This window comes from Aotus nancymaae, unplaced genomic scaffold, assembly GCF_030222135.1.
Source record: "Aotus nancymaae isolate 86718 unplaced genomic scaffold, 86718_ANA_hifiasm-v0.15.2.pri h1tg000040l, whole genome shotgun sequence".
In the NCBI taxonomy this organism is placed as follows: Eukaryota; Metazoa; Chordata; class Mammalia; order Primates; family Aotidae; genus Aotus; species Aotus nancymaae.
In genome coordinates, this window is record NW_026988454.1 from 122,748,058 (window position 1) to 122,760,893 (window position 12,836).

The following is a 12,836-nucleotide window of genomic DNA, read 5'->3' on the forward strand; positions in this document are numbered from 1 at the left end:
ACTAGTGAAACAAAGAGCAGAGAGTTTCATTGGTGAGGGGAAGTCAAGGTGCTGATGGGGCGAGCTGCCATTGGTTGCCAGGTGGGACTACTGGTGGGCTGACCAGCTGGGGAGGTCAATGTTAGGCTGCCATTGGACAAATCTTTGGTGGGCTTTTTAAATTTTGAAGGGGTCGAGTGAGGAATGCAGGAGTGGGTGTGTGGAGCCTGCATAGAGAGAACAGATAGGAGTGGGTGTGGGGAGCCAGCATAGAGAGGCCAGCATGGGGAGAGATAAGTGTGTCAGCAAGGAGAGGCCAGCACGGGGAGAGATAAGTGTGTCCATTTAACTCCCGGTGAGGCAGCCGGCCTTACAGCAACAGTGTCTCTTACTGCGGATGGCAACAGTGTCTCCTACTACCAATGGAACAGTGTCTCCTACTGCCGATGGCACCAGTGTCTCCTACTGCCGATGGCAACAGTGTCTCTTACTGCCGATGGCAACAGTGTCTCCTACTGCCAATGGAACAGTGTCTCCTACTGCCGATGGCAACAGTGTCTCCTACTGCCGATGGCAACAGTGTCTCCTACTGCCGATGGCAACAGTGTCTCCTACTGCCGATGGCAACAGTGTCTCCTACTGCCGATGGCAACAGTGTCTCCTACTGGGGATGGCAACAGTGTCTCCTACTGGGGATGGCAACAGTGTCTCCTACTGCCGATGGCAACAGTGTCTCCTACTGGGGATGGCAACAGTGTCTCCTACTGCAGATGGCAACAGTGTCTCCTACTGCCGATGGAACAGTGTCTCCTACTGCCGATGGCAACAGTGTCTCCTACTGCCGATGGCAACAGTGTCTCCTACTGCCGATGGCAACAGTGTCTCCTACTGCCGATGGCAACAGTGTCTCCTACTGCCGATGGCAACAGTGTCTCCTACTGCGGATGGCAACAGTGTCTCCTACTGCCGATGGCAACAGTGTCTCCTACTGCCGATGGCAACAGTGTCTCCTACTGCGGATGGAACAGTGTCTCCTACTGCCGATGGCAACAGTGTCTCCTACTGCCGATGGCAACAGTGTCTCCTACTGCCGATGGCAACAGTGTCTCTTACTGCGGATGGCAACAGTGTCTCCTACTGCCGATGGAACAGTGTCTCCTACTGCCGATGGCAACAGTGTCTCCTACTGCCGATGGAACAGTGTCTCCTACTGCCGATGGCAACAGTGTCTCCTACTGCCGATGGCAACAGTGTCTCTTACTGCGGATGGCAACAGTGTCTCCTACTGCCGATGGAACAGTGTCTCCTACTGCCGATGGCAACAGTGTCTCCTACTGCCGATGGAACAGTGTCTCCTACTGCCGATGGCAACAGTGTCTCCTACTGCCGATGGCAACAGTGTCTCTTACTGCGGATGGCAACAGTGTCTCCTACTGCCGATGGATCAGTGTTCCCTATTGCTGACAGAACAGTGTTTCCTACTGCTGATGTCAACAGTGTTTCCTACCGCGGACGGCAAGTGATGGCAACAGTGTTTCCTACTGCGGATGGAATACTGTCTCCTACTGTGGATGGCAACAGTGTCTCCTACTGTGGATGGCAACAGTGTCTCCTACTGGGGATGGCAACAGCGTCTCCTGCTGCCAATGGCAACAGTGTCTTCTACTGCCGACGCATCAGTGTTCCCTATTGCCGATGGAACAGTGTCTCTTACTGCCGATGGAACAGTGTTTCCTACTGCAGGTGGCAACAGCATCTCCTACTGCTGATGGCAACAGTGTCTCCTACGGCCAATGGATCAGTGTCTCCTACTGCTGATGGAACAGTGTCTCTTACTGCCGATGGAACAGTGTTTCCTACTGCTGATGGCAACAGTGTTTCAAGGTAATTATCAAAACTATGATTCTAGGTTACTCTACCTGGCACTTTACAAATATTTTATCACCTAGTCCTCTTATGAACCCAATGAGGTAGATACTGTTATTATTCCCATCTTTCAGGAGGAAGGCACTGGAACCCTGAGAGAGGCAGAGATGTGCCCAGCTGGCACAGCCAGCATGTGGTGGAGTCAGAACTGCCCAGCTCCAGACCCTTGTTCTCCCTCACCACACTCACTGCCAGTGACCCAGCTGCTGCCACGCCCTCCACCCTCGCAAGTGCTCCCAAAGAGAAGGCCCCTTGAACTCTGGGCACAAGAAACAAGCCCTCTGGATAAGTTACAAAATGCTACAGGTGCTGGGGAAATGGGTGGTGTTGGGACCCTCTGCTTAGCCATAGAGAGTGCATATTAGAAACCCACTTAGGCCAGTGCAGTGGTTCATACCTGTAATCTGAGCACTTTGGGAGGCTGAAGAGGGTGGATCACTTGAGGTCAGGAGTTTGAGACCAGCCTGGCCAACATGGTGAAATCCCATCTCCACTAAAAATACAAAAATAGTGGTGGCATGTGCCTGTAGTCCCAGCTACTCAGGAGACTGAGGCAGGAGAATCATTTGAACTCAGAAGGTAGAGGTGGCAGTGAGCCGAGATCACACCACTGCACTCCAGCCTGGGCAACAGAGTGAGAGTCTGTCAAAAAAAGATAAAACCCCACTTAGGCTCTCCCCTTTGCCTGGTTCACCTGGTAGGGAAAGAGGACAGGTGAGAACTAGCATTTGGCATCAGAGGAGCACCCATTGGGTGTCAGCCCTGGGCCAGGCACTTAAGATGATGACATTCAGCCCCAGGCAGAGCAGGTAATTTGAAAGTTCTCTGTTTGAATCATCTGTGTGTTAGGCAGACATCCTGAGGGCGACAGCCTCTACTGAGGGTGCCCAGTGCTCCCCGCTTTGATTTTTCCTTCTCAATACTATTGTTAAACACCATGATCAAGACACGCCTACCTACCGAGTTTCAAGGCCAGCAACGTGGACTAGCTAGCACGGTGGAAGACAGGCTAACACAGAGGAGGACAGAATCTGGATGGCAGTCTGCCCTGTAAATATGAGTTGGTGTCCTTCAACATTTCCTACAACAGCCATCAAGGCCCTATTTGTGCTAGGTCCTGGGCACCCAAAGGTCACAGCCCTGGATCCAAATTAGGAGGTTGAGCAGAACCACAAGAGCTATTGCCAGCTTCAGTGGCCAAACCCAGGATATAATGATTAACTTGTGGGGAGAGTCAAGAAATGGTTTCAGGAGAGAGGCTTATTTGAGCCCAGCTTTGAAAGACAAATAGAATAATAGGGCTTCCTGCCCATGTAACCACAGGATTCATGTGAGAATCAGATGACATCATGGGGACAGAATCTTGTGACCTGGTTTAAAAAATTTAAAAAGATAACTTCTGTACTTCCACTCATGAGGAAATCGAAGCCCAGAAAGGCGATATGACTCGTTCAAGGTAAGCCAATGATTTAGAGGCAAACCTAAGACTCAAGACAGACCTTCTGATTCCAGCACTGGGTTCTAGATTGTATTAGTCCATTTTCACACTGCTATAAAGAACTGCCTGAGACTGGGTAATTTATAGAGAAAAGAGGTTTAATTGACTCACAGTTCCACATGGCTGGGGAGGTCTCAGGAAACTTACAACCATGGCAGTAAGGGAAGCAGGCACAATCTTACATGGTGGCAGGCAAGAGAGAGAGATTGTAAGAGGAACTGTCAAACACATAAAACTATCAGATCTTGTGAGAACTCACTCACTATCACAAGAACAGCTTGGGGGACACGCCCCCATGATCCAATCACCTCCCACCAGGTCTCACTCTTGACACGTGGGAATTATGGGGATTACAATTCGAGAAGAGATTTGGGTGGTGACACAGAGCCAAACCATGTCATGGCTCCTCTCACTGACTTCCATTGCCAAAACTACTTGTCTAAGTATGAACGTTCCTATACGTGGCTCCTCTCACTGATTTCCGTTGCCAGAACTACTTGTCTAAGTACCTTGTTTATGAACGTTCCTATATGTGGCTCCTCTCACTGACTTCCATTGCCAGAACTACTTGTCTACGTACCTTGTTTATGAACGTTACTATAGAGTGGTGGCCCTTTACACTGTAGTGTGAATTAGTGGCCAGCATGCTTGACAATGAGACAGTAAAGGACAGGGGCCAGGCTTAGTGGCTCATGCCTGTGATCCAAGCACTTTGGAGGCCAAGGAGGGTAGATCACCTGAGGTCGGGAGTTCAAGACCAGTCTGACCAACATGGTGAAACCCCGTCTTTAAAAAAAAAAAAAATTTAAAAAAAAGAAAGAAAGAAAAAGAACAGGGTAGTGAGGGAAATGTAAAAGTGGGATGGGAGGTTGGAGATGAGAAAGAGACAAGCTGGGAATATGTAAGGCTTGGGGCCAGGAGGAACATTAGACTTCCTGGGGGACAGGTTTCTCCCCCATTTAACATTAAATTAAATGGGGAACAAGGAGGTTTGCATGAAAGTAGGAAAAGAGCTCAGAAAAGAGAGATGAGAGTGCCAAACGCAAAATTTACCATATTATCTGAAGGCCCTGTGTCCAGACCCTTTCTCCCCACAGTGAGGAGCTGGGCCTTGGGTAAGACAGGAGAGACCTATCCCTTGGGCTCTCTCTGAGCCTCCAACTCCACGGAGAGCTGCCCTGTCAGGAAATGGGAGTCTCACCTCCATTTTTCCTTCCTTGTGCAGAGGGGAAGAGGAAAATAAATAAGAGTAGGAGATACTCATTCAGGTTTCCTGGGCCATCCCTGCCCCCATCTGGAGAGGAACCTTGCAGCGACTCTTTCTTGTTTACTAGAAAACATAAGCTGGCAGTGATTGCTCATTATACCAAAGTGCAGAGTCTAGAACCTCATCTCCAAGTTAACTGGGCTCAGAGAATAATGCAGTCTTTTTTTTTTTTCCTTATCTGTCTTCATTTTTGTTGACTTGGCCCACTTCACCCTCTCTCCACCTATAAGATCAAGCCAGAAACAAATTTGCAGAAAGCAAACAAAACAAACAAAAATGTAAAGCAGAAAAGTTTAAATGCTTATTATTCCACTCCCTCAGTGAATAAATTATTGGTGAGCACTTTGGCATGCTTTCTCCCAGTCTTCATATTTGAAACATACCCGTATATTTCCCAAGAGACCAGATGGCCTGTGTAAAGGTTCCATATGAAGCTCCCTGACTCATAGGAGTGTAGGGGACAGTCTTTTTTTGAGATGGGTTTTCGTCTTGTAGCCCAGACTGGAGTGAAATGGCATGATCTCAGCTCACTGCAACCTCCGCCTCCCAGGTTCAAGCAGTTCTCCTGCCTCAGCCTCCCAAGTAGCTGGGAATACAGGTGTGTGCCACCCTGTCCCGCTAATTTTGTATTTTTAGTATAGACAGGGTTTCATCATGTTGGTCAGGCTAGACTTGAACTCCCGACCTCAGGTGACCTGCTTGCTTCAGCCTACCAAAGTGCTATGATTACAGATGTAACCCACCAGTCTTCTTTCTTGAATGCCCTTTGGGCACCCACAGAAAGGCCAGTCTGTGCATCTTCCTGATGGATCCTGGTATCAGATCACTTGCATGTATTGATCTTTCCAGCTGATATACATGAACATCCCTGGAACGTGGACCAAACCCTAATTCCACAAGTACAAATAATCCTTCCACTTCCCTGCCACCACCCACCAAGCTGGGAGCTTGAGGATTCTCTGCACATCCTACTCTTCCACCCTGTCCCTCAATCTAGAGGAATTTGGTCATCTTCATGCCCGTTTGCTGTGGCCTCAGAGCTGAAACCCTCTCTTATTCTCAAAATTAACAGTGTCTGACTGGATCTGGTCCATTTGGGGCAGTTCAGCCAATCCCTGCCAAGCTGGGCTGAAGGCACTTATACTCCATGGGTCAAAATATTTTATTGTGCAAACTAAAAAATGTGAACTGATAATAACAGTAGCTGCCAGTCACTCAGGGCTAGGCACTATACTAGGTTCTTTACATTATTGCCCTTACAGCTCCATCAGAGGACACTCCTAGATCCCACTTTACAGATGGGGAAACTGAGACTCGGAGATGTAGGCTGATTTGCCTAATGACACCTGGCAGTGGAGTCAAAAGCCATTGACCTTCCCATTCCTCTCTGCTGCCTCCATGATCCCCAGAGAAAATCATTTTAATACGTCAGTGCCGGATGGAACTTTTTCTCATCCCAGGATAGCTCCATGGGAGTGCACTGTCCTCACATAATTCCCACAAAAAGCGTAAGATCTCACCTCTTAGTTCACCTGAGTGGCCTAGTCTCAGCTAAAAGCACACATCCCATGAGACTAAGTCTTGGAAACAACTCTATCACCTCTGTCACTGCCTTCAAGGATGCCCTGGGGACCCCAATTTGGGAATATCTAGCAAGGTCAGCATATCCAGGCACTGGCCTCCCACCAGGTGTTCAGTCACCTTGGGGATCTCCATCCCATTCAGTCACTCACTGGGGCCTTCTTGAGCATCTGATACATGTTCAGGACTGAGCTTTACATAAAGGTAAGGCTCAGCCCCTACCCTCAGGCACTCACAGGGGTGTGTGTGTGTCAGTGTGTGTGTGGTTCTTTGTAATCTGGAAGTACCTGTTCATGAAATGTCACAGGTCAGGTTCTCTGGGAAGCACCTACAGAGATGAGGAAAGGTTTGCTGGGGAGTGAGGCCCGGGAAAGGAAGCGGGCTAGAGCAGGACTGGGCAGGGACCATGAGACTGTGAAGCAGGTCTGACCCCTCTCTGGCAGCCCAGTGGGGAACTCCTGAGCAAAGACTGCCCATTAGAGAAACCCTGAGTTGGCAATGGCCAGGCGCTAGAGCCACTGCTGTGCTCAGCCACCTGAGTCAAGGCCAGTGAGGCAGCCAGGGCGTAGCATGTAAGGAGGCGCCCGCACACTCCTGCAAGTGAGCACATCCTTAGATTTTTTTTTCTTTTGAGATGGAGTTTCACTCTTGTCTCCCAGGCTGGAATACAGTGGCACTATCTCAGCTCACTGCAACCTCCACCTCCTGGGTTCAAGCAATTCTCCTGCCTCGGACTCCCAAGTAGCTGGGATTACAGGAGCCTGCTAACATGCCCAGCAAATTTTTTGTATGTTTAGTAGAGATGGGGTTTCACCATCTTGGCCAGTCTGATCTCGAACTCCTTATCTCAAGTGATCCACCCACCTCAGCCTCCCAAAGTGCTGGGATAACAGGCATAAGCCACGGTGCCCCACCCACGTCCCTAGATTCTGTGCTCTAGGTGCTAGTCTTCTCACCTGAGTCCCAGCCCTGTGGTCCTTGAAGGGGCCAACAGCTGGAACTGTCAGCATACCACACCTCGCCACCAGGCAATCATCCTTTCTTGCAGAGAGGTCTGTGTGGTGTATCCCTGCATCTACCCCATTCTTTCATTCAACAAATACTTATAGAGCACCTCCTGAGTGCCAGGCTTTGGGGATATAACACTGAAAGAATCAGACCCAGGCTCTGCGCTCTGGAGCTTCCTGTCTACACATCTCCCTGTGCTTACTCGTGAATGTGCCTTGGTGTCTGTGTGTCAGAGTGAGGGTGTGACGGGCCATGTCGGCCAGACCTTTGGCTCTGGTATGTCCTGCTGTGGGTGCATGGTGAGGCCAGGATTACAGGCACCAGCCACCATGCCCAGCTCTGGAAGGATTGGGGAGATTTGCAAAGAAGTTGCAGCTTCAGAAGAAAGATGAGAGAACAAAGAGGAAGGCTTGAAAATGGAAAAGTGGGTCAGTATGGCCAAGCCAAGTCTGGCAGGGCATTTCCATGCACAAATGAGTAAGAAGCCAGAATGAGTGAGGAGGGCTCATGCAATCCTGGGCTGGGTGGCTGGGCTCTGGCCAGCAAGGAAAACTTTCTGCTTTCCTGAGAACCAGGGAGTGAAGGGAGGAGACCATGACAAAAGCCCCAAGACCAAGAACCAGGGCTGGAGGCAGGTGGGGTTCAGACTGGGAGTAGTAGACTGGCGGGGGAGGGCAGGGGCATGAGAGCCTGCTGGGCACCAGCACAGGCCCACCCCTTTTCACTGGTCAGTCACCACTGGCTGTGAGCCACATGCAAACTGTGCATTTGATTAAGAAGTAGCTGGCCGAGCACGGCGGCTCATGCTTGTAATCCCAGCACTTTGGGAGGCTGAGGCAGGCGGATCACTTTAGGCCAGGAATCAGAGACCAGCCTAACCAACATGGCGAAACCCCATCTCTATTAAAAATATGAAAAAAAAAAAAAAATTAGCCAGGAGTGATGGCACAGCCTGTAATCCCAGCTACTTAGGAGGCTGAGGCATGAGAATCCCTTGAACCCAGAGACAGAGGCTGCAGTGAGCCAAAGTCACAACACTGCACTCCAGCCTGGGTGACAGAGCAAGACTCTGCCTCAAAAAAAAAAAAAAAAAGAAGGGTGGTAACATTTGTATAGTTCTTTACATCATGATCCCAGTCGTCCCTTCCCCAAAGCCTAGGATCTGGGAATCTATTTCCTTCTCCCCTCAGCCCATCAGTCTCCAAGAACAGAAGACTCCATCAATATGGTTCTTTACCTGTCCCCATGGCCTCTGCCCTAGCCTGGATGGACCATGATCCCCGTCTGTCTTTTGGTGCTATTGTTCTCTCGCCTGCCTGTCTCCCGACTCCCTGCCCTCTCTGATTCATTCTCTTTGCTTCAAAATGTATCACAATTTAAATGAAAGTTGCCAGGGAAAAAATTTTTATAAGTTTTTTTAAAAAATGTATCACAGCACTATCTTTTCTAAACCCCATTGTCATTGGGACAAAGCCCCATATTCTCACACATACACAGACTCTCCTGCCTGAGTGCTCTTCCCTCTGCCTCAACACTCTTGCCCCAACTAATCCCTGCTGGACCTTCAGGTTTCAGCATCTGCACTGCCCACTCGAGAAGCCTTCCCTGGTTCCCCACCCCCACTCCAAGGTTAGATGTCTGCCCCAATTCTCTACCAGGGCATTTACTAGGTTAATGTTACCGGTTAATTATAGGGAGTCCAAGAAGGAGACTCCCCAATCTGTGTTGCCCACGTTACACCCACAGGGTGCAGCACACTGCCCATGTCACCAACAAATAGTTTTTGAGCATCTATTAAATGTCAGGCACCACAACTGGCCCTGGAAAAATGATGGAGACTTAACAAAGTTCTTGCCTTCATAGAATTTACACTCTTGGTCTGTGTATATTCTAAAGTTATTGCAGGCTGGACGTGGTGGCTCACGCCTGTAATCCCAGCACTTTGGGAGGCCAAGGCAAGTGGATCACCCAAGGTGAGGAGTTCGAGACCAGCCTGGCCGACATGGTGAAACCCCAACTCCACTAAAAATACAAAAAATTACCTGAGTGTGGTGGTGTGCACCTGCAGTCCCAGCTACTTGGGAGGCTGAGGCAGGAGAATTGTTTGAGCCCGAGAGGTGGAGGTTGTAGTAAGCCAAGATCGTGCCACTGCACTCCAGCCTGGGTGACAGAGCGAGACTCCTGTTCAAAAAATAAAAATAAATAAATAATAAAGTGATTGTAGTGAGTATGCATTGTTTTTATGGGAAAGGAAACAGGAAGGAAGAAAGAAAGGGAAGAAGGAAGGGAGGGAGGGAGAAGAAAGGGAAAGAGAGAGAAATGGAGAGAGAGAGAGAGAGAGAGAGAAAAGAAAGATCAATTCTGGTCCAAACTTCTCAGTGGGTGTTCAGCGTTCAGACCCTCTCTTGTTCAAGTCTCTTGCCTCGCTTTTTTTCACTTTCTTGCACAAATTTAACGTTCCAGAGAAAATTCAATTACCCAAGCTACCACATCCCTTCCTACCCCTAAACCTTTGAACATGCCGTGCCACGTGCCTAGAGCACTTTTGCTGACCTCATACTTCCTGGTTGACCTTCAGGATTCAGCTCTCAAGCGTCATCCCCCTAGCTCATGTCAAATGCTTCCTTCTCAGGGCTCCCGTGACACAGGCACATACCTCCCTGGTGGCCTTTATTAAGGTGCATGCCAAAGATTTCTCTATACGCCACTGCTATGCCTTTCTCCCGCCAGACTGTAAGCTCCAGTAGGGCGGTAACCAAGTCTTATTCATCTCAGATCCCTGAAGAACCTAGATCTGTGCCTGGACAGAACAGGCACGGTTGTGTATGCTGGACTCCGCAGAAAGACACTCACTCCATCTACCCTGTGCTTCACTCACCACCCCACTGGTCAGCTGCTGCTCAGGTCAAGTGCGGGACTGACTGTCCAGCTCCTGCAGGCCTCATGGGTCTCATCACATTCCTCAGACACAATTCCTTTCCTCTGCCTTGATGCGGCACCCCATCCCCATTTTCCTGTGGGTCCTCAACTCTAGGAATCCATAGGCCCTGGACAGGCACAGGGCCTCCAGGGTCCTGAGCCCAAGCAGGAACCAACAGAGCTTCACAGACCACTCAGCTGGCTGCCCCCAGCACTGCCCCCTCTCATCCCGCAAAGTAACCACTATCCTGACACCTAACACTATTGATTCATTGTTATTGTGTTTAAATGTTATGTACATGGAGCCACATGAATGTCCTTTTTAGAACTGGACTCCTTTCACCCACCAAGCTCTCTGTGAGATACATTAACGCTGTCGCACACAGCAGTCACAGTTCGTTTTCGTTGCTGTACAACATCCCATTGTAAGAGTATATCATACACTATTTATCCATTCTGCCATTGATGGGTATTTTGGCTGTTTCCAATGTTTAACTCTTACACATGGCACTGTTAGGAGCATTTTGAGCAACATCTTGGTGAGCAGATGCACATTTTTGTTGTATTAGAGCCAGGGAAAACCTCCCCTTCTCCCTCTGAATATTTTCTGGAAATGGACTCACAAAAGGCAGATTAATTGGAGAAAAGGCATATGCATTATTTAAGGTGTACACAGGAGCCCTCAGAATGAAGACCCAAGATACAAGGGACATCATTCATGTTTATACTTAGGTTCAACAAAGTACGGACAGCTGTGCAGAAATACAGTTGGACAATAAGGGTATGCTTTCATGCTCATAGAAGGAATGGGGAAACGCAGCAGGGCCTGTCTGTCTAGATTCCTCTTGGTCTCTCCGATCACGCATTTCTTCCTTCTGGGTATGGAGCAGGATTCTCTCTGGAATGGGTGGGGTGTCTTATGACCTATGGTCAAACAAGATAGGTCAGATAATGTCTTTATGACAAGTTTTACACAGGAAGGTGGAAGGAAAGTGAGAGTAATATTTGTCAGTTTTATGGCTGGCTTTGAAGAAAAGGGGTTCTAGTTTTTATGACTCACCTTGGAGAAGAGGGATCCTAGTTTCTACACCCAACCTGGGGGTGGGGGGGCGGGGAGGGGAGAATGGGACTGAGAAGCAGGCAGGCAGAGAAAAACGTTTGCTTCTGAGGCTCCTTCTGAGGCCTGCATTTCGGGGTATTGTTTTCTGAGCCCCAACAATTAGAAAGCAACCTAGGAAAGGAATTGCTGGATCATAGAGTATACATGTGGTCAGCTTTAAAGATACGGCCAAGCAGTTTTCCCAGTGGTTGCACAACATTATTTTTATAAAAAGAGAAAACCTAAGTCTCCATAAACACATATCCACCCCCTGCCCTTGTGCAGGGGGCCTGGTCAGAGGGCTTGAGGGGAGGCAGCTACACTGGGTGATGAAAGAATAGGGCTGGGAGGACGTACATTTTACTGTAGCCTTTTATACCTTTGGAATTTTGAGGCATGTTAAAATGTAACCTAATAATTTATTTAATGAAAAAAGAATAGGGCATGGTGGCTCACACCTGTAATCCCAGCACTTTGGGAGGCCGAGGTGGGTGGATCACTTGAGGTCAGGAGTTCAAGACCAGCTTGACCAACATGGTGAAACCCAGTCTCAACTAAAAATACAAAAATTAACTGGGTGTGGTGGCACACACCTGTAATCCCAGCCACTCAGGAGGCTGAGGCAGGAGAATCGCTTAAACCCAGGAGGCAGAGGTTGCAGTGACCCAAGATCGTGTCACTGCACTCAAGCCTGGGTAACAGAGCGAGAAATGGGAGAGGAAAACTTGTAAACCATGTGCTTTTCAGACACCTTCTCTGGCTACTTATAACAGCCTGCAAGCTTCTACTCACCCCCAGATCCCTGTCTAAACACGGTGCTCCCCACCCTGCCCCTCCATTCTTAAACTTTACATACATTCCTCCCTCAAGGAGGAGCTCTCAGCATTAGGTTGAATGACAGAAGCAGGAACAACAGGGCCTTGGAGAGAACAGAGAGGAGACAGAACAATAAGGGCGGATGAATAAACACAGAGCTGACCGCTTCCACGCATTCTGAGGAGACAGGGAACTAAGGCGTGGTTCAGATCCACTGGAGATAATCTGGAAAGACTTGCTAGTTAGGAAGGGTTTAAAGGGTATGACTGACAGAGGAAAGGAAAAAAGGGAGCATCACCTGAATGGGTGGGGCAGGGGAGGCAAGGGGTGAGGATATGCGGGCTGTGAACACTGCTCTCCTCTGTTCCTTCTAGAAACTTCCACCACCCCTCTCCACCCCTTACACACACATCACCCTGACCCTAAGAAGGTTGGACATTCCTCACTCGAGTACATCCCACTACCACCCACCCAACTCAGGTCCCGGGCAGGCCAGGTCTAGAGGGATAAACAGAAGGGCCCCTGGACCAGCCCCTACCCAATCCGCACCCTTCCCCCTGCCCTGTACCCTCACCCCATGACCAGGGGCCACCTGCACCTCTAACTGGGGCCAAAAGGAAGTGGCGGCTGAGCTGGGCCTAGAGGAAGGAACCAGCACCGTCTGGTTGTATCTGCTTCCCTCTATGCCACATCGAGAGCTGACAGTGAGCAGAGTGTCGCTGCCAGGTGCTGAGAATCAGTCC